The sequence below is a fragment of the Octopus bimaculoides genome, chromosome 14, assembly GCF_046866305.1.
Source record: "Octopus bimaculoides isolate indiv1 chromosome 14, ASM4686630v1, whole genome shotgun sequence".
NCBI classification, from domain to species: domain Eukaryota; kingdom Metazoa; phylum Mollusca; class Cephalopoda; order Octopoda; family Octopodidae; genus Octopus; species Octopus bimaculoides.
In genome coordinates this window covers 38,006,184-38,030,306 of record NC_142941.1, presented here as the reverse complement: position 1 = coordinate 38,030,306, position 24,123 = coordinate 38,006,184, and the positions used below count along the sequence as shown (strand labels likewise).

Below are 24,123 nucleotides of genomic sequence, written 5' to 3'. Positions count from 1 at the left end.
AATAGCTTTAGCAGAAAAGAATTAAAAAAAAAAATAATAATAACAATAAACAAACTAATGATAGAATCTATAGAAAGACAAAGGTAATTTTTGCCTCTGTATAAATTATTAAAGCAATGCATTTGGTAGATTCCCAGTTGTAGATTCACAATAGCAGGAAGTGTTTTGAGCATTCAATTTACCCAGACAATACAATGGCATGTTAGATGGAACTGAAATGGTGTAAATAAACAATCTGCTGAAGCAAGTATGGCACGGATCAAGCAAGTCTTTCTGAAAGAATGCTCTTGTATTCTTATTCATCAGTTGCCAGCATTCAGCATTCAGGTATTATTATTCTTTAGTATTCTACAACAGAAGTTTTGGAAAATATTTCTTTAAAATTGTGAAGCTATTTGCTAACCTTATAAATTGTAAACTTTATCAGCTTTTGCATTTAGTCTTCGTTTTTGTTTTTTTTATAAGTGTAACTCAGCCAACTTATTTATCTTCATAAAATGTTTTAAATATTTTTACAAAATTGCCTAAAACAAAAAAAAAAATGGTAAAAAATACGATCAAATTCAAGATTATTTTTAAAAATAAATCCAATTTAGTAACAAAAAAAAAAAGAAAGAAAATAATAGATAAATAAAAAGTTATTCAGTAAGCTCTGTTACTTGAAATAAATAGAATTTTTTTCCAAATATTTTCAGGATCTACACACAGACACATTTACATATACACACACTGTTTTTCTATCTTTGATTTTTAAATAGGAGTAGCATGTTTTCCCCGTTATGATTTCAGTAATAACAGTTTGATGTTTTAGAATCTCTCTTTAAATATGAAAAATGTTTGGCAGTTGGAATCTAATTATCTTAGACTGTTTGTTTGATCTTCGAAATATTAAATTGTCACACTTCATTCAATGTCAGATGGTAACTTATATTTATGTGCTTCCATCTTCTACCTTCTTTAAAGCCTCCTACCTTTCTTTCTTTTTAAATATTTATTTTTTGGCTGAAGCCTAATGAAAAGGAACCAAACCTATTGTTATCTTTTCTATTCTTGTGATAGAGAAAATTATTCAAATCTTCTTTGAAGATTCCATTTCACCTTTTCTAATTCAAAGGAATTCTTACTGCCTCTTTATATTTGATTTTTATGTTAAATGTTGAAGAATGAACTAAGATCGCTAAACTTTCAAATCAGGCTGTTTGTTTATGGAAAATGCTCAGAAAGTGAAAAAATTAAACTACTTCAAATTAATAGTTACTTTACCCTATGTACTACTGTACTAGTTAGTGGAAAGATTTTTAAATTACATATCTCTTGGAACAGAATTAGAATGCCAAAGATAAAATGTTGTTATTAGCAGAAGAAAAAAGTGAAAACATAATTAGTTAATCTCAGAAATAAATTAAAAATTTCTATGTAGAGCTGAAAATAGTCACAGCACTGCTAATTATTATCACGGCAAAATGTTACAGGTTCAAGTCTTTTAAAACTCTGATCAGTATTTTTATCACAAAATTTAATAAATCTGAAGAAGGATAGTCTAAAAGTTATCACAAGTTATAAATGGACTACTAACTACTCTGAATAGATATGAATGAAAGAATTTATGAATTTAAGTTATAATTACAGTAAAGAACTAATGAAGTTGATTAAAAATATTATAATTATAAAGGTTAGCTTTAAAACTATTCCTCATGATTTAATGTAAAACAACTGTTAATTTGTCATCATTCCCTTTTCAGTCTTTAGTGGATGCAGTGTAGACAAGACTCTTTAGTCTTGCTATTAACAACCTCCCTTGTGATTGTGGCATTCTATACTGTAAAATTATTGCCAAGTTGAAAGCATCCATGTAGCAAAGGGAAATAGGATTACACAGAGTAGACACCGATTCCACAAACTGCTGTTCAGGCAACCCCTTGAATAAAGCAGTAATTCTGAATAAAAACCGCTACGAGTTCTGAAGCATGCAATCTATCTAGTGCTTGTGGCATGATAAGATGCATCAGTCTATATTATAAAGTTGTAAATGAAGGGAAAGGCATCCAGCCACAGAAAAAAATAAATAACATAGCAGCACAGATTGCAGTTTCCTTTGTTCTGTGTAAATGCCTGATGATAAAGACCAATGAAATCTGGTGAAATGGTGTGAGACCCATCAAACCTATACCAGTATGGTAATATGGGTGTAAAAGGATAAAAAGATAAAATGATGATGATGACTGTTATAAGGCATAAATTATTCGGTATGCTTAATTTCAAAACATTCTCTACAACCCTGCAAAGTAAATTTTTTTCTGGCTCATGGATATAGCTATTTTATTTGACAAGTTTCATTTGGCATCTGCAACAAAAAAGTATTTGGGATAAAGACATCAGAAATACAGAGCCTCTATGTAGTCAATCAATCTGCTAGAAATATTAACTGAATCACCCTCAAATCACTCACTGTTTTCTTATAAAAGGAAGGGCATGTTACATATTGTCCCTAAAAAAATAAAGAAGACGGTCATGGTTACAATGCTTTTGATCATATGTCAGCTCATTCAGAGCTAACTTGTGGCTAAACAACAACAGCAACAACAACAACAGCAGTAGTAAAAGAAATAAATAATAATGACAAAAATCAAGCTGGAAGCTATTGATTTTGTTAAATGACACTACATCCCACATGTGTGAAGCTCCCGTATTAATCAATGGGGAAAACAAATTTTATAAACTATATTTTGCATGACTGTGTGGTTAAAACATGTACTTCGTTATTATTTGATCCTTGTTTGATTCTGTCACAGGGTACCTTGGACAACATTCTTCCTTTGTGACCATGTGTTTACTTTGGAGTGGAATTTAGTAGACTGAAAATCTGCAGAAACTCATTGTATACACATATATGTATAAGTGTGTGTGTATATGTGTATGTGTGTGTTTGTGCATGCATGCGTGCATGTGCGTGCCTGTGTATGTGTGAATGTATATATATATAAGGAGAGAAATTCCTTGGTGGTTGCCGCGGGATTACCTCTCTCCCTTTCTCTTGTAGAGACGGACAATAGAAATGGTCCTTAAGCTCCTGAGGAACAACTTTCTGTTGCCACATGGTCTGAAAGAGATTGGTGAGCTTCTGTGCCAAGACTGGTCCTTCTACCTGGTATATTTTAGTTGGGATATGTCGTGTGTGTGTGTGTGTGCATGTATACACACACACACACACGTACACACACAGAGAAACAGATATATGTGTATATATATATATGTGTGTGTGAGGGGGTGCTGAAAAGTTCTCAGCTTTGGGTAAAAGAAAATACAGGAACATCAGTCAATTATGATATTTAAAAAAAAAAAATTCCTTTCTCAGATTCACACACTTATTGCAGTGTTCCTTCAGTTTTTGTAAGCCTTGTAGACAAACTGGAAAGATTGGGCTTCCAACCAGGCCTTTCACAATATCCTTAAAGCTAGTAACTTTTCTGCATTCCCTCATATATGTGTATATATATATATATATATATATATATATCTCAGCTGGGATATGCATGTGTGAGTCTATATACTGTATATGTTTGTATGTATATATCAGAAATGAATGTGAACAATGGCAAGAAAAATGAATAAAAAGTACTTTACAAATGATATCTTTCAAGATATTTGCTCAGTATCGAGTAAAATACTCCCTTGTCACTCTCAATGCTATTGTTTACCAACAGTAATATAAAATAAATGAATAAATAAATATGAATAAATATAAATATGAATAAATGATTATATATTTGTTTTTTAAATTGGAATAAATTAATTGAACAGAAAACTGAATTATGATTTATTTTTCATGTATTTTATTTCACTCTTTTTCACTCTATTTCAAATTATCTGAGGGAGAAAATAATTTCTAAGTATTTAGAAATTTTAACCATTGGCTTACAGTCTGTACTGATGGATATTTTATTATCAATAGAGTCAATGAGACTGGCCTTCTTCAGGGTGTATGTAGAGAGATTTCTTCTCCATGGAGCTGAAATCTAGACTGTAAAGAAGGATCTTTAAGATCACGTTTCTGGTACTTACACTAGTTTTCTTATGAGGTCACAAAATATCACATGACACAAGCAGTAGACCAAAAGAGAGACTTATGTCACATTCTGCCCTTCAATGAAATGTCATATAAAAAGTAGTTCAAAATTTGTACCAGTTCAAAGGTGGTGAGCTAGCAGAATTCTTAGCTCACCAGGCAGAATGCTTAGTGTCATCTCCTGTCTTTATGTTCTGCTTTCAAATTCCAGCAAGGTCGACATTGGCTTTCATCCTGTCAGGGACAATAAATTAAGTACCAATTGAAAACAGGGGCTGATGTGATTGACTTACCTTCCCCACCAAATTGCTCACCTTGTGCCAAAATTTGAAACCAATATTTGTTCCAGCACTCTACATTTTGAGTTCAAAATCCTGCCATGGTCAACTTTGGCATTCATCTACTTCAGAGTCGCTGAGCAGGTTTTGTTAGCTCTTAATCATGCCATTATAAATTATAGCAGTGATTTGTTACTTTCTAGTCTACAATTCAAGTGGTTCCTGGTAGGATTTGGCTGCTTGAAGAAGAAGAAGATTTTATAATATTCTAGTTAAATATTATTTTGAAGTTACATAATAGATGCAAACTCTCTGCTGCTAGTCAAGATTCAATCCATTTCTGCTTAATTCTTATTATGACATCAGATTTAGAAAGATTAAAGAATTTGACATTTGAACATTAACTGATTAATTCATATCAATAATTCTTGGAGCACAAATCAGGATTAGTAGTAAGCAAAATCAGGATTAGCAGCAAACAATTTCAAGGTCAGGTGATTGTCTACTATGGCTTTCTCTTTAGCATTTTCTTTTCTTCATCATTCTATTCTAGCATTTGATTTACAAGTAGATAACTATCAATTTGTTCAAGCTGGAGAAGACTTATTTCCTATTACATTACCAATACAAAGATTATAAAAATACAGACTGCTACGAAGAAGAAAAGGACTGGTCCAGACTAAATATATGTTTGATGTGCTTTCTTAGCCCTTCTCTCTCTCCTCTGTCTTTTTCTATCACCCTTCCCAGCAGTCCATCTTCTTTCACTCTTGTATTTTGGTCTATTGCTCTCTCGTCAATCAATTGCAGTGGGTCTCTAAATGGCTATTGGCTCTGCAAACTTCAAAAGACATAAGCAGACAGGAAAATTTGGTGTAGATAAATGGCTGCACAAATGTATGCTATTAGACTAACTGAAAGATGATAATGATGATGATGATGATAATAATAATAATAATAATAGCAGCAGCAGCAGCAGCAGTAGTAGTAGTAGTAGTAGTAGTAGTAGTAGTCAAATTCAATTACTTTTAAAACAAATGTTTTGACTGGCATTCCCTAGAACAATACTTTGTGCAAAACCAAAAATATGGCACCCTAGTTATAACACCGACATGAACTTCTAACTTGTTGTCTCTTGAGGTCGCTGGGTGAAACATGGAATCAACTTGTACAAATATAAAGCAAAAGCTAAGCATATAATAATAATAATAATAATAATAATGATGATGATGATGATGATGATGATAATAATATGCTCTGATGCAATACCAGGCAGTGGCTCTCATGGCTTCTCATCTTAACTGATTAGAAGTGTTGTCATGTACTGTGCTTTGAAACACGTAAAGGTCAATGTCAGATAGAGAATCTGACCACAGAAATTCTGCCTTAGTATATATTATGACATATGTAAGCATGAAAAGTGGAAATGATAATAATGATGATGATGGCAGCAGTGGAAGCAATGATGATAACGATGATGATGATGATGATTGACACTTTCATGGTGGGAAACAGTACCTTCAGACACTAGTGTAGCTAGAGTATGTGTTGCCCTGGGTGATCCTTCTGTTTGCTGCCCCTGGACCCCACAAAAAAAAAAACACATGTTGTCTACAGCAGACCCAAAAGTGCCACCTGGGGCAGACCCCCCCCCTCTCCCCACTAGCCGCAGCTATGCTAGTGCCTCCGGGATCCAGTTAAGAACGATGGACTTCTAGGATCAGATGAAGCAACATATATCAATTGGAACAACAGGTGTTACAGTTATATACTTGAATGTGGTCTCTGCAGTGAAAAAGGATAAATATTAAAATTGAAAGGTAACTAGAAGATGCTTTGGCTGCTATATCCATCAGGACAATTAGCTGCATAGACTCTATGCTGTGTTTCTCAACCATTTTTTACCTATGGACCACTTTGATACCTGTTTTACTTGGGTGGACCCTCATAGGCACTCAATGTTTAAAAAATCCTATTATATTTTTATAATTAAATATTATTAAGAATCAAATGAAAATAATTATCAAGATATTTTGTGCACTGTAGAAGCATGAATCAATTTATTGGGGATAAATTTTAATAATAAAATCTTATATGGACCCCAAAGGACCATATGGATCCTGGTAGAGAATCTTTAGCAAGGAGTTTCCCTTGTTGACTTGTAAGTTCTACATTAAAAGCATTAGGCTGTAAGGTAAACAAATAGGAATAGCTAAGACAGAGGACCAAGAAAACTATGTAAAGCTGGTCCCATGGGTGAACAACATAAACAAGAAAAATTGTGCAATTACATCCAACACATGACTGGTCTCAGATCAAATCATTTGCTAGACAAGTACAATTCTCTTCCACCACCCACCCCCACCGAGAAAGAAATAAAAAAAAGAAATTAAGAGAAATAAAAAATGGAGCTCAACAGAATAGAGAGAACAACTTAAGTAGAAGGAGAAGAAAGGAGGAGCTCTGAGTCTGTAAACAGCATGTGACCATAACAGCAAAAACATGAAATTACTATTGAAGCCTTCATATTAACTCTCTGAAATATACTTTTCTTATAAAATGATCAATGTCAGACCTCTTAGGCCATGAATATAATTAGAGGCAGCATGCTTTAGAATAAATCTGACTGGTTTCTAATTTAAATAATATGGTCAGAAAGAGGAAAAAAAATAATAATACTCACCTTGAATAAAAGAATGTATATATAATAGAGAGGGGGAGAGAGAGAAAGAGAGGGTAAAAGAGAAAGCGAGGAAGAGAGAGAGTGAAAGACAGAGATTGGTAAATGTTGAAAGGAATGAAATATATATATATGTGTATATATATATATATATATTATATATATTATATAAAGAGATTGGGAAATAGCAGAGAAGAGAGATGATAGTGATGGTAAGAGGAAAATGTTTGCAGTAAATTAAATTCCTGTCTTTTGATGAGAACAGTAGATAAATGGAATAGGCTCACAGAAGAATGTGTAAAAACATCAAAGATTATTTGTTAAGCAGATTGTCAGCTCTGTTCAAAGCTAGAGATAATAACCTAAATATGAAGGAGTGGCCCAGAGATCCAGCCTGATTTTATTTATTCATTCATTTATTCATTTTTATTTTTTTATTATTTATTTATTTATTTATATACTTTTTCCTGAAAACAATTCTGCACATTCCTTCATTTCATGATAGTAGAATTATTTAATGTCTAAGCTCAACAATGTACAAGAGAAAACAATTACACAAATGAATTTACTTTGAACATAGCTCACAGAATATGAACTGAAAATGAGGATTACATTAGAGTAAATAGAGAACATAATATAATACTGAAAGATACATTGAGGCATATAATGCATGTACATACATACATACATACATATATACATGCACACATAGACACATACACATACATGCACATATAGATATGTGTGTGTGCATATGTATATGTGTATATGTATGTGTATATATATCTCTCTCTCTCTCTCTCTCTCTCTCTCTCTCTATCTATCTATATATATATAGACATAGATGCATACATACACACACACACACATATATATAGATATAGATACACGCACACAGACATTCATATATATACATATATATAGATTGGACCACCTAACCAAGGCCACCGAGAAAATGAACATTAAATGTTCATCATAATGCACACAAACACACACACACACACTCACACACACACACACACACTCACACACACACACACACACTCACACAACATAGACACACATATATATCTATATATGTTGTGGTTTGCTTGCCACTGACAGAGAGTAAACTGCATCCTTAAAGTCACTGTCAACCTTTCTTTTGTAAATATTAATAAATATGTCCTCTTCCAGAACATATTGAATAATCCTTCAATTTAATGTTAAATTGTTTTCCTGCATAACTTCTTGCTGAAAGTAAACATTCATACATTTATATATGCATACATATATGACTGTATTTTCATGCATATATTAATATATGCATATGTATATATATATATATATATATATATATATATATATATATATACACACGCACACAAATATACATAAAAATATATTATATGAATATGTACATAAGAAGCTTGCTTCCCAACCATATAGGTCCAGGTTCAGTCCCACAGCATGGCACCTTCGGTAAGTTTCTTCTACTGTAGTCTCAGGCTAACTAAAGCCTTATGAGAGGATTTGGTAGACAGAAGCTGAAAGAAGTCTATCATATATATATATATATATATATATATAGATGTATGTGTGTGTGTGTGTATGTGTGTGTGTGTATGTGTGTCTGTGTGTGTGTGAATAAATTTGAGTCAACAAGAAGGAGTTCAGAGGAACATTTACTTGTAATCACTACAATTGTTTCCACGAAATGTAGTTATCCATGTTTGCAAGTATTTAGTTGTGTAACCGTTTCCCTGCATTGTGAGATCTTTTGTTTCATCAGGTGATATATAAATGTTATTTCTGTGTTCCATAAACTCATATTTTCAGCTTCAGCCATATCCTTTCTGTCTCTGTCATATAGCCATGACAGAGAGAGGAATGATGTGATTCAAGTCAAAAATTTGAGTTTAAGGAACACACAAACAATATTCAGATATCACCTGATGAAACAAAAGATTTCATAACGCAGGGAAATGGTTACATAACCAAATACCTATGAACCTGGAGAACTAGATGGCATGGAAACAATAGTAGTGATTACAAATAAATGTTCCTCTGCACTCCTTCTTGTTGGTGTCAACTTCTTCAATTATCCATTCACCCACTACAGAAGCCCCAACGCAAATCTGGATAGCACTGGGTGAAATCTGATAGTCGGATGAGCTTTATTATGTATTTAACAGAATATTACCTAACCATATATATATATATATATATATATGTATATATATATAATTTGTATGTATATATGTATGTATGTATTTGTGTGTTGTGTCTGTGTTCCCCATCACCTGAAAACTGAGGTTGGTGTGTTTACATCCCTGTAACCTAGCAGTCAGCAAAAGAGACTGATAGAATCAGTACTAGACTTACAAAGAACAAGTCAGTGCTCCAGCATGGTCACACTCAAATACCTGAAACAAGTAAAAGAATAAAAGAATATATAGGCACAGGAGTGACTGTGTGGTAATTAACTTGCTTACCAGCCACATGGTTCTGGGTTTAGTCCCACTGTGTGGCACTTTGGGCAAGTGTCTTCTACTATAGCCTCAGGCCAATCAAAGCCTTGTGAGTGGATTTGGTAGATGGAAACTGAAAGAAGCCTGTCGTATATATATATATATATAAATATATATATATAAATATATAAATATATATATATATAAATATATATATATATATATATATATATATATATATATATATATATATATATATATATATATATATATATGTATGTATATGTATATGTATGTATGCATGTGTATTGGTTTGTGCGTCTGTGTTTGTTCCCCCAACATCACTTGAAAACCGATCCTGGTGTGTTTATGTCCCAATAACTTAGCAGTTTGGCAAAAGAGGCCAATAGAATATGTACTAGGCTTACAAAGAATAAGTCCTGGCAAATTTGTTCAACTAAATGTGGTGCTCCAGCATGACTGCAGTCAAATGATTGAGACAAGTAAAAGAATAAAAGAATATATATATATATATATATATATATATATATATATATATATATATACAGATAGATAGATAGATAAATATTTATCCTTTTATCTTTTACTGGTTTGAGTCATTAGATTGTGTTTATGCTGGGGCACTGTCTTGAAGAGATTTTTAGTTGAACGAATCAACCCCAGAACTTACTTTTTTTTTAAAGCCTTGTACTTATTCCATTTTTCTATTTTGTCAAACTGCTAAGTTACAGGGACATAAACTCACAAACACTAGTTGTCAAAAGTAATGTTTGGGAACAAACACAGACACAAAGACACACAGACACGTATAAATATGTGTGTCTGTGTGTTTTTGTTTGCGTGTGTGTGTGTATGTGTATATGCACACACAGACACAGACACACACACACACACACACACACAAGAAGGGTGCTGAAAAGTTCCTGGGTTTGTGTAAAAGAAATTACAGGAGGATTAGTTAATTATGATTTTGTTCAACATATTCCCCTCTCAGATTTACACACTTATTGCAGTAGTCCTTCAGTCTTTCTAAGCCCCGTGAAAGAATTCAGAAGGTTGAGCCTCCAACAAGGCCTTTCCCGATATTGTTAAAGCCAGGAACCTTTCAACACCTCTGCATATATATATATATATATATATATATATAGATAGATATATATATATATATATATATATATATATATACACACATATATATATATATATATATATATATACACACATATGTATATATATATATATATATGTATATATATGTATGTATGTATGTGTGTATATGTGTATATATATATATATATGTATATATATATATATATATATATATATATATATATATATATATATATATATATACATATATATATATATACATACATACATACATACATACATACATACATACATACATACATACATACATACATATATATATATATGAACAAGTATTGATCTTCTAGGCGATGGTGTTATATATTACAACACTATCAATGAACTTCAAATAATGCACTTTTGAATTAGTCCATATTCATCAAGTACTTCATTCTCTTCTTTTCTCTTTGCTCTGACAATTAACAAGAACTAAGAAAATATGTAACCATAAGCCTCATACTTGCAAGTAAAGGATTCTTTTCTAAGCATAATTCAATTACACTTGTAATCATTCTTACATCAGAAGCTATAATCTGTCATCCACTTCTTGCATTGTTGTATAGACTGTCACTGTTTTCTCCAACAATGGCATGACAACACAGCAATGTTGAACAATCACACAACACAAAAGCTATTTCTTTCCACAAAAGAATAGCTGCCATGCTCCTTACACTTCTTGTGGACAACTTTTAACTTTAAATATCCTCCTTAGTACATATGTTACTTCCTAATATTTCTAATGATTCAAACTGATTTAAATGTAAAGAAGACAATGAAGATTGGAAAATATCAACACCACCAATGCCACAACCAGCATCATCATCATCACCATCTCCTTTGGTGCTATTACACATAAAGACATCTGGCTTCCTTAATTTTGCTTGGTTCAAAGTACTTCATTTTATTTCATTAATGATGCAACTTAGATATCTCCAGTGGTTTAAATTGGTATAGAAATGTGTTACTGTTTGAGCCTTTATGTTTAGATTCAGCTTGGTAGAAATAGCTGCCTAGTCTCTCTCAAATTACACTCACTGATGCAGGCAATTTTCCAACATGGTTTTGGTTATGATGGCTAAAACTATCTTGAATAAGGGAAAAAGATAAACATATTAAACAACTGGTGTGGCTGTGTGGTAAAAAGCTAGCTTCCCAGCCACATGGTTCTGGGTTCAGTCCCACTGCATGATACCTTGAGCAATTGTCTTCTACTATGGCCTCAGGCAGACCTAAGCCTTGTGAGTGGATTTGGTAAACAGAAAGAAACCCGTCGTATATATATATGTGTATATGTGTGTGTATATATATATATATATATATATATATATATATCTTTATATATGTGTGTGTGTGTGTGTGTGTATATATATGTGTATATATTTATGTGTGTGCATCTGTGTTTGTCCTCCCACCATCACTTGACAACTGATACTGGTGTGTATTTATGTCCCCGTAACTTAGTGGTTCAGCAAAAGAGACCAATAGAATAAGTACTAGACTTACACGAAATAAGTCCTGGGGGCGATTTCTTCAACTATAACTCTTTAAGGCAGTGCTCCAGCATGGCCGCAGTGAAATAACTGAAAAAAGTGAAAAAAAAAAACATAGTGGAATATACATTTAAAAGAATGGACAGTCATGGTCAGAATAACTCTGGCCATAGATCTGCCTGCTCAGAGCTGAGATATGCCAAATCAACAGTGACAGCAACAATGATAACAACAACTTGTATGAATGGAGAACTACTCCAGCCCTTTAAGATTTAAACTGACCATATCCAGCCCAAATATTCTTACCAATTTTATATTCAAGCAGGTCAGATCCTGCCTTTCACATCTACCCTGAAATGTCATTCTAGAAATAAGTAATTAAACCATTGAAATCTCAAAGTTATGAAATAATGCATGATTAATACAAGACAATGTCAATAAATAAGCATTACATTTGATAGAATAATCTGAATACGAAACGGTTGAGGCTGAGCTTAAGATAAAAACTTCTCCCGTATTGTTTTACATGATAAATCATATTCAGTCCACGTTCTCACAGTAGTTGTTGTTGTTGTTGCTTTTGTTTAGCCCTAGCTCAGTCCAGATCAGTAAACCTTATGATTAAAGTTATTCCAGTTGTTACAATTTTGTCTTTTTAAGGGTAAGTAGAACTTGATTGTGAAATATTTCCTCTCCTTTTTTCCTACAGATGACATAATGTTATTGAAGAAGATTTAGCTGCTGCTTCTTACAGGTTGAGAAACTTTACAGTAATGAGGACTACATTAGCAATAGTGTTATTTGAAGATTTGGTTGCTATTTCAAGTAGATCAAGCAGACTTTGTAGTATATAAGATTACAATCAAATATGTATGCACTCATTTTTTTTTTAAATAACAAAAGATATCAATAATAAAACAGATGCTCACATATTTAATAACATGAACAACGAAATTTTAATTAGTTAAAATTATATTCCCAGTGTAGAAGGAAAAAGTTAATTTTTAAAATGACTAATTCTGGTTAAGAAAGACAAGGGAGACAACCCTGAAATAGAAAGGAATTAATGTTAGTGTATTTCCCAGATCAGATGATATCATTGCAAAAGTCAATGCTTTATGGTGCAAGATTGTGACTTAGCAAAGGTTGTTAAGGTGAAGCACCAAGATATATAGCAGTTCATTGATAGTGGAGGTGCAATGACCCAGTGGTTAGGGCAGCGGACTCGCGGTCATAGGATCGCGGTTTCGATTCCCAGACCGGGCGTTGCGAGTGTGTATTGAGTGAAAACACCTAAAGCTCCACGAGGCTCCGGCAGGGGATGGTGGTGAATCCTGCTGTACTCTTTCACCACAACTTTCTCTCACTCTTACTTCCTGTTTCTGTTGTGCCTGTAATTCAAAGAGTCAGCCTTGTCACACTGTGTCACGCTGAATATCCCCGAGAACTACGTTAAGGGTACACGTGTCTGTGGAGTGCTCAGCCACTTGCACGTTAATTTCACGAGCAGGCTGTTCCGTTGATTGGATCAACTGGAACCCTCAACGTTGTAAGCGACGGAGTGCCAACAACGATAGATGTATCCTTCTTCAAACCTGAAGATTTTTGTCCTACCATTGACTCATTAACACTGCCACACTAACTTGGTGCTTTCTGGACTGTCCAAGAGTTTTAATATTCATAATGGCTAGCTGAATGGATTGGAGTGTTGTGAAATAAAATGCTTGCTCGTGTCCCTTGGATTGGGAATCATTCCACAGTTTTATGACAAAGCCCAGATACCAAACCACAAGATCATAGGCTTTCTCCAAAGGATGCTAAACTAACTATCTTTTATCTCAACCTCCGTGAGAAACAATAAGTTCAAATTTTCCACTGTTCGAAGCAGTGTTGGAACTCTTGCAAAATGATAGCTTTTAATGTCTCTGTTGTGTTTTTTCTTCACCTTTTCCACATCTGCAAATTCCATAGTGCTAGCTTTTGTCACCAGTGATGACCTTCGAAAAAAGGTCTTGATCAACTTTCAGCTGTTCTTTCAGTTCATGACATGCACTCAGTTGTGACTGCTTTTGATCTTCCATGAGGAAACGAAGCACAGATTTTACTGCAACTCTTTTCATTCACAATTCCTTGCTCAAAATTCGTTGGCAGGAGCTCCAGGACACACCAGTCATATTAACAAGCTCTTCAATTGCTCAGTGATGGTCCTCCAAGATCAGTTCATGAATTTTCATGATGCTTTCATTCATTTGGGAAGCTGACAGACGCCCTGAACAAGGTAGGTCTTCAAGCGACAAGTGACCATTCCTAAAGTCTGAAAACGTCTCATAAACTTGTGTTTTGCTCATGGCACAGTGTCCTTGTCTGAAGCATGGCAATCGTTTTGGCCACTGGTTTCCCCAGCAGAAAACAGAATTTCATGGCAGCATGCTGTTCCTTTGTTTCAGCCATGGAAAAAATTGACAAATAGGGGAGAAGCATTGCAAAACAAAGATGCACCCATGGCAGTATGATTTTATTTGATGATGGCAGTCTGAGGGTCACATCAAGTGGCTGCTAGCAGCAGAAGCCTGAACTACAATGGGATTGTCTCACAGGGAATGTTTCTGGTTGCTTTTGGTTACCTCCTTGTATGTTATTATTAAACAGATGTTTGTAGCATAAATTAGCATAATATTCTGATAGAAAATTTTAATGGTGAGAAAGGATCTTCAGACATTGGGCCTCACAGAGGAGATGACAAGGGACTGAGACTTCTGGCAGTTTGTTGTGCTTCAGAAGACATGACAAGCTAAGTAAAACTGTGGCCATCCATGCATAAAGGCATGTCCTCTACACCCATCTCGCAGCTAAGAGATCCTAGTCTTGTGGGCTCATTGGTGTTCATGCAGAGTAAAAGTGCCCATGCTGGTTCCACATCAAAATGCCTGTGCCAGCTCCACATAAAAACGCTTGTGCCAGTGCCACATAAAAGTACCCAATCTGGTGTCATGTAAAAGCACCTGTACAAGAGTCACATAAAAGTGCTCAAGGTGGTGTCACATTTAAAGCACCCAGTATTTGACATTGGGAAAGGCCACCCAGCCATAGAAACAATGCCTAAACAGACAACTGGAGCCTGGGCAGCTCTTTGGCTGGCCAGCTCTTGTCAAAGTGTTTAACTCTTGTCAGCATGGAGAACAGATATTAAATGATGATAATGATGAAGACAACGATGACGATGATGATATATGTATATATATACACACAGTCACACACACACATACACACTGGTAAACATAATTTTCCTCTCTTCAATTTGTGTGGAAATATATAAAGATGTAAGTGGAATGGGGCAATAAGTTTGATCTTCAGCAATCAGTGGTAGAACTTTAGACATGTTTCAGTCGTTTTAGTTAACCAAAATCCACTTATGGTTGCCAGAAACTTGGACTTCCAAACAGAAGTAATATTTTACATCTAAAACTTTCATTAAATAAGTATTTAAATAATTAAAATGAATTTTTTTTTCAATAATTTTTAAAATTCTCTGTTGTACCCCTTTGAGAATACAAATTAATTAATGCTAATGAATTATTTTTCTCATTAGGGCTGGAATTTCAATTAATTAAAAATAATAATCATTCAAGGCTCACATCAAGAATAGTAACCTGCACTTCGCTCTGTGTTACTAATATGCTATGAACCCATGGGAAATTTTCCACGGTCACTATATATGTATACATGTATATATACATATGCTTGTATGCATGTGTGTGTGTGTGTGTGTGTGTGCATATATATATGCGTATTGTATATATGCATGCAAGATGTGCATATGTGTCTAGTGGTATTGTGTTTATCCTTTTTGTAGGTATGTAAATGTACAAATATTCAGAGTTAAATTGTTTAATTTTAACATCTCATCATATTAACTTTGTAATAGTTTGTTTAATTTCCTTCCCACTGATGATGATTGCCACTACATCTCATATTCATTTCAATTGCTATATCAACATCTAATGCAAATTCTAAATATACTGGTTCCAAAATATCATGACAGTTTATTTTTTTTGTTGTGTGAACATTGGTAACATAAAACTACCTACTAGTGACAATGAAGCAATAATCTTGAGTAATTTTGTAATTTTATTTCTTGTTTGTACATTGAAATGTGTGTGTGTGTGTGTGAATGTATGTATATATAAACATATATGTGCTTACATCCATGTTTATATATATGTATGTATGTATGTATGTATCTATCTATCTATCTATCTATCTATCTATCTATCTATCTATCTAGATAGATAGATAGATAGATAGATAGATAGATAGATAGATAGATAGATAGATAAATAGATAGATAGATAGATAGATAGATAGTTAGATAGACAGATAAATAAGTTGACACACAGACAGACAGAGATGCAACCAAACTCTCTTTCACACACACACTTATACAGACACACACACACACATACACACACACACAGATATATATTTATATATATATATATCCCATACACTTGGATCTAAAGTCTACAGTTGATGATGGAATGTGTATTGTGAGGTTGCTCCTGTATAACTTTGGTGACACACAGTACACAGGTGCATTATCCCTGACTCTACCTTGATGCTTTTACTATTGAAATACCTGATATTCTTTCGAATCCTGAAAATGTTTATATGCGTGTGTGTGTGTGTGTGTGTGTGTGTGTATGTGTGTGCACATGTGTGTATATATGTGTGTGTGTTTTTATATATCTATCTATATATATATATATATATACATATATATATATATATATATATATATATATATATATATATATATATATATATATATATAATGCCACACACTGGACTTCTCAAAAAATGTGTTGTTTTATTTTGAGAAGTCCAGTGTGTGGCATTATTATTCTGTAGTAATGCCCCTTATATAAATATAAACGTATAATTATATTCTTGGGAATAGAAATTTCCCTTATGAATTTTTTTACACTCTGGCTTCTTGATGAAATTCTTGTAAAAGAGTTTTATCCCTTTTTGAATTTATTAATCAATTCTGGCTATATATAAATGAGAAATCCATTCTAAATTATCTCGCTGACATACTACGACGAAATCTCCAAGATGCAGATAAGATAGAGATTTTTATTTATTTACGGCCTCAAACATCTCATACCTTCGCGCTTTAGTTTGCCCTCTATTATTTATCTTGTTTCTCTCCATGAAATTCAATTGAATTCAGTTGTTGTCTTAAATTCATACTTATTCATTTTCTAAGCTTCCTAAATTCATGCTACGTTATATTCTATTCACCTAGAATTCATTGCTCTTTTAAAAATTACGATTTATGCATTGTTGTCTCTCAAATATTTAAAATCTACAATTAAGAGCCCTATCTACTCGCTGACGGTAACCCGCCCTCCCACCCCCTCCACCGGAAGTTCATTCCTCTGTCATCCTGTCAACCTCGGCTGTCTCCCGGAACCCATCTAGTGGCCTTGGCCATCCTCTCCCCTACCTTTGGGTAGCGCATTAAGTTTGAGAAATGTTTGCAGGTTGTAGGTACTGTTTTGCTTATGAATTCTTCCAATTGCAAGTTTTCTTTTCAGGTACACAACACTGCTTTTCCCCTTCCCAGGCTACAGGCCCACACCCCCAACACCCATACTGTTAGGATTGGCACTCTCAACGTCGGCACGCTGAAAGGTAGATCTGGTGAAATTGTTGAGATGCTTGAACGGAGACGCGTAGATATGTGCTGCATCCAGGAAGTAAGATAGAGAGGAGGTTCTGCGAGGTTCCTCACAGGCAAAGAACACAGGTACAAGATTTTCTGGGCAGGGAACACTGATGGGGTCGGGGGCGTAGGAATACTTCTAGCGGAGAAATGGGTGGATAAGGTAATCGAGGTCGTTAGAGTAAGTGACAGAGTACTTAAGATCAGACTAGTGCTTCATCATAGATTAGCTACTGTCATCTCAGCCTATGCACCTCAACCGGGGCTACCAGATGGTCTGAAAGACCAATTCTATGACACCCTCTTGCAAACTACCTCGTCGACGAGTGACAGGGACCTTCTCTTTGTGGCTGGAGACTTCAACGGTCATGTCGGACGTCGTGCTGGAGGCTTCCATGGCATACATGGAGGCTATGGCTTCGGTTCCCGCAACGAGGAGGGAACCAGACTGCTGGAGTTCTGTGATGCAACCGATCTTATGGTCTGCAATACCAACTTCAGGAAACCTGCCAGTCACCTAGTCACCTACCGCTCCGGCAGACACTCTAGCCAAATCGACTACATCCTCGCCAGAAATAGGGAAAGAGGGCGGCTTATAAATGCCAAAACCTACCCTGGCGAAGAATGTACCCCACAACATAGATTAGTAGTTAGCGACTTTGGGATCAAGGCAAAATGGGTGCCCAGAATTAGACAGGCTTGGAGGAGAAGGGTGTGGAAGCTTAAATACCCTGCAAACGGACAGAGACTTAGAGACAAGTTACTTGAAGCATTTAACGAAATAGAAGGGGATATAGCATCATACAACGTGGAAGACAATTGGAGATTTCTGCGGGACAACCTGTTGAAAGCCACCGACCAGATTTGTGGGTGGTGTAAGGTCCCCTCCCGACCCAGAGTAACGTGGTGGTGGAACAAGGAGGTAGACAGGGCTATTAGACAAAAGAAACAGGCTTGGAAGGACTGGAAGAACGGTGGTAGCAGGGAATTGTACCAATGTGCCAGGAGGGAGGCTAGGCGACAGGTTTATTTAGCCAGAGGGGAAGCAGATAAGGAAAGATTTGCCAATGTTCTGCGCCGTGAGGACCAAAGACTCGAGGTATTTCGTGTTGCAAGACAGTGTAGGAGAGAGAATAGTGATGTTGTAGGAGAGAAATGTGTTCGCATGGATGATGGTACGCTTGCATTAAATGAGGATGCAAAGAAAGAGGTCTGGAGATGCCACTACGATAGATTGCCTAATAAAGAGAATGAATGGGAGAAAGAGAGCCTGCCGTATGTCGACCCAATAGAGGGACCAGCTATCCGAGCTGATAGTACCAGGGTAGATAAAGCAATTAAGAGTATGAAGACCGGGAAAGCCCCCGGCCCATCAGGAATCACTGCAGAGATGCTCAAAATATCTGGCAGTGTTGGCTATAGCCTAGTCACCCGTATTACGAACCAGGTGATACACGAAGGAGTCATACCCAATGACTGGTGTAGCAGCATCATAGTCAACTGCTACAAAGGTAAAGGTGACGCTTTAGATACAAATAATTACAGAGGCATCAAGCTGTTAGATCAGGTTATGAAAGTTACAGAGAGGGTCATAGCCCAACTAATTAGGGAGGGAATCAATTTAGATGAGATGCAGTTTGGGTTCGTGCCAGGTAAAAGCACTACTGATGCCTTATTTCTAGTGAGACAGTTGCAGGAGAAATACCTAGCTAAGGATAAACCTCTGTACCTGGCTTTTGTTGACATGGAGAAAGCCTTTGACAGGGTCCCCCGATCCCTTATCTGGTGGTCAATGAGGAAACTTGGGATAGAAGAATGGTTAGTGAGAGCTGTGCGAGCCATGTACAGAGATGCTGCCAGTAAGGTGAGGGTTGGAAATGAGTACAGCAATGAATTCCGGGTAGAGGTAGGGGTCCACCAAGGTTCCGTCCTCAGCCCCCTCTTATTTACCATAGTCCTCCAGGCAATCACAGAGGAGTTCAAGACAGGTTGCCCCTGGGAGCTCCTCTATGCTGATGACCTTGCCCTAATTGCGGAGTCACTATCAGAACTAGAGGAGAAGTTTCAGGTGTGGAAGCAAGGTCTAGAATTGAAGGGCCTTAGAGTCAACCTAGCTAAAACCAAAATCCTAATAAGTAGGAAGGTAGATAAAACACAAACCCCTTCAGGTAGATGGCCCTGCTCAGTATGTAGAAAAGGAGTAGGTAGTAACTCTATAAGATGTACCCGGTGCAAGCTATGGACACATAAGAGGTGCAGCAACATCAAAGGCAGGTTAACTAGCAAGTTAGTTTTTGTTTGTGGCAGATGTTCAGGTGCAATAAAGACTGCAAACAAACAGGAAACAACTTCTATCTCATTCCAGGGTGAAAAACTAGAGGTAGTCGATAGCTTCCGCTATCTGGGCGACCAAGTTAGTAGTGGGGGTGGGTGCGCTGAAAGTGTAGCTGCTAGAATAAGAATAGCCTGGGCAAAGTTTAGAGAGCTCTTACCCCTGCTGGCGACAAAGGGACTCTCACTCAGAGTAAAAGGCAGACTGTATGACGCATGCGTACGAACAACCATGCTACATGGCAGTGAAACATGGGCTGCAACTGCTGAGGACATACGTAAGCTCGCAAAGAATGAAGCCAGTATGCTCCGTTGGATGTGTAATGTCAATGTGAATACCCGTCAGAGTGTAAGTATCTTGAGAGAAAAGCTGAGTGGTTGGCGTTAGGAAGGGCATCCAGCTGTAGAAACTCTGCCAAATTAGATTGGAGCCTGGTGTAGCCATCCGGTTTCACCAGTCCTCAGTCAAATCGTCCAACCCATGCTAGCATGGAAAGCGGACGTTAAACGATGATGATGATGATGATAATATATATACTCACACAAACACACACATATACATATGTACATGCAAAGAGTTGTACAGTACTGTTTCCTTCCAGGCAAATTCCACAGACAAAATATTAGTCTACCTGAAGCTACACTAGAAGACATACACGCAAGGTACTGCAACACAGTACAGTTGGATCCAGAAACTACTCTCGTCTGAGAAACATTAACATGCTAAACTACAACACTACACCAACTTCAGATTATTTGTCTAGACTTTAGAGTACCAAAGCCAAAATTTCACAAAAATAAAGTGCCCTTTTTATGACTTATTTTATTCAACAAATAGGTATAATATTTGTGTAGATTTCGTAGTTCCTTGGGACACTTTTTGCATGAAGAATATATAGTTAGACGGGGGCTAACATATGCAGTTAATATAATAAACTAAACTCATGTGTATCTAGAACTTAAAAGTAATAAGCACAAAATAATAAATGACTTACAACATGAACAACATCCTCGATCATATTGTCATTCAGTACCAAGTCTAGCAGATCATTTTGGAGGAAAAACTAAAGCACAATTCGCTTTATTAAAGCACAAAGCAAAGAGAAGAAGGGAACTTTTTATACAGTCAGTTGATCCATTAGAAATAGTAGCAAAATTTCTTCAAAGCACATCTCACTTGAATTTTAAAGCCACATTGAATAAATTATAATTTAATAAAAGCACATTAAAAAAATATTTTGTGAAAATATAATTATCATGCAAATTTAATTATAAATGTTAAAGTAAGAAATTGTTAGCATATCAGACAAAATGCTTTGCAGCATTTCCTTGGGTTGCTTGCATTCTGAGTTCAAATCCAGTGGAGGTTAACTTCGACTTTCAAACTTTCAGGGTTGATAAAATAAAGTACCGGTCAAGTACTGGAGTTGATATAATTGACTTTCACCCTCCCCTCAAAATGGCCTCATGCCAAAATTGGAAAGAATTATATTTAAAGAATGAATGTAACACATTGTAATTATCAAAGATATATATTATGTCAAATCTAAGCTTGTCCTAGAAGTAAGCATTTAAAACAACAGGTAACAAACCTCTGTCTTACCATCTTAAAAAAAAAAAAAGGACACATAGGGATATGTGATCTTTGATCTACACAAAGATGAGATGGCCAAATGGAAACAGGCCTGGGGTTAAATATCACAAAAAATACTGAGCCATATTATAATCAAACTGTAGTAGAGTGATGCTTACCAGTAAATACATTTATTATTTTATTCATTTTTGGTTTCAGTCTTTGAACTGTGGCTATGCTAGAGTACTGGCTTCAGTGGTTTTTAATTAATTATATCGACACCAGTACATATATCAGTCTGGTTCTTGGTTTAATGAACTATATTTCTTGAGCTGCTAAGTTATTAATATATACAGGAGCACAACTTGATATTATATATTGTAAACATAGAACCACACATACACACACAAACCACAAACACACAGACACACACAAACATGTACACACACATGCATAGACACACAATGTAGGCATACTCACTGACGCAGATACACACACACACATGCACCCAGACATACATATATACACACACACACGTGTGCATATGTATATCATCATCATCATCACCATCATTTAACATCCATGTTCCATGCTGGCATAAGCTGGACAGTTTGACAGGATGCAATGTGTCTAAGGATTGCATTGTGCTCCAGTGTCTGCATCGGTATGGATTTTATGACTGGATACCCTTTCAAATGCCAACCACTTTACAGTGTGGTCTGGATATTGTTCTCATGTCTGCTGCACTGATGAGGTCACCATGCAGTTCACAGGACTATGAACCCTGGGGAGGTTAGGTGGCACAGCTTTATGCTAGGAGACAAAGGGGGTTACTATGTGGTGTCAGAGAAGCAGAGCAGGTTCTTGTGGAGGGATCTGCAGGGTTACTCACATCTACTACGGAAAAGAGAAATATAGAGAGAGAATAAAAGATCAGTAGGAGCTGCAAGAGATAGATAACGGCAATGAGGTGCCCTGGTGGCCCCACAAAGCACAAGGTGAGTAGAAGTGGGCAGGTGTGTAGGAAGTTTGCAAGGTTGTATAGTGAGGAGAACGAGGGTATGGAGAGGTTGACTACTAAAATTGGAAGGGGCAAAGGATGCCCAAGGAATTTTTTAAGGGAATGCCTAATGAAAATTTACCTTGAGTATGTTTTTAGTAGTGCAGCTCATCTGATGATGATGTGCCATGTCTTATGCAGCCCACTACTTTCCTTTGAATTTAAGCATGGTTGTGTATGGATGTTGCACATTAAGTATCTGTGTATATTGATTTCAAATTTTGGCATGAGGCCAGCAATTTCGGGGGAAGTGTAAATCGTTTACATCAACCCCAGTGTTCAACTGATACCTATTGATCCTGAAAGGATAAAAAGCAAAGTTGACCTCAGTGGAATCTGAACTCAAAACATAAAGATGGACGAAATGCTATGAAGCATTTTGCTCTGCATGCTAACATTTCTGCCAGCTTACTGCATTGTTAGCTTTGTTTATGAATAAATAACTTAGTAACTAAATAATTAAAACAGAAGGAAAGAAAGAAGGATGAAAGATGAATTCCATCGACTAAAAACGCAAAAGAATTTTTACATATCTTCACCCAAAGCAACTCTGTAATCATTTGTATGTTTACTGTGAGTAAAAATTTTCACTATAGTTATAACCTTATTTCAACATTAACTAGAAATCTTTCCTCTTTGTAAAAGTGTTAATTTACTGAAATCTACTATTTTTATATTATATCTCCCTTAATTTTAATTCCACATGAATGGTAATAAATCTTAGTTTCTCTTTGAAATGAAACTATTTTTTAAACAATAAGTCAATAATATGATATCCAGTGGTAATCAGTGATTTACTGAAAATTGTTGGATGTCCAAAGCAACAACACCAAATCACAAAGGCCTTCACTCTGACCCTTGAATTTTGTGGCCCACTCATACAAGCATCTTGTTGTTTGTAGACTCTAGTTTCCTGCCTTTATCATGAACAACACTTAATCTTCTGCTCCAACACTGCGTCCTCTGTTGGGATTAATACCCATCTTTTTTTCGCTAATCACAAAATAAAATCTTCCCCCTGCACTTCATATCACATCCCTTTTCTACCGCTATACTTTGTCTACTTCTACACACACAACCACACACACACACACACACACACACACACACAAACTTCATTTTGCTTTTTTTCTTAAGCACTCACATTTCATCACCTATCCATCACACATCTTACACGCACACACTTGATTCTCTATTTGTCTATACACACACATAAGCGTATCTGAAATAAACTTCATTCTACTTCACTATATTCTCCCCTGTTTGTCATACTTAATTCCTTTACAACACTCTCATT

At 35.6% G+C, this 24,123-nt stretch overlaps 1 protein-coding gene across 4 annotated transcripts in view; it reads left to right on the top strand.

Moving 5' to 3' along the window:
• Positions 1-24,123, top strand: part of LOC128249436 (protocadherin alpha-6-like) — a 179,244-nt gene that overhangs the window by 109,288 nt on the left and 45,833 nt on the right. The gene's annotated exons all lie outside the window — the stretch shown is intronic.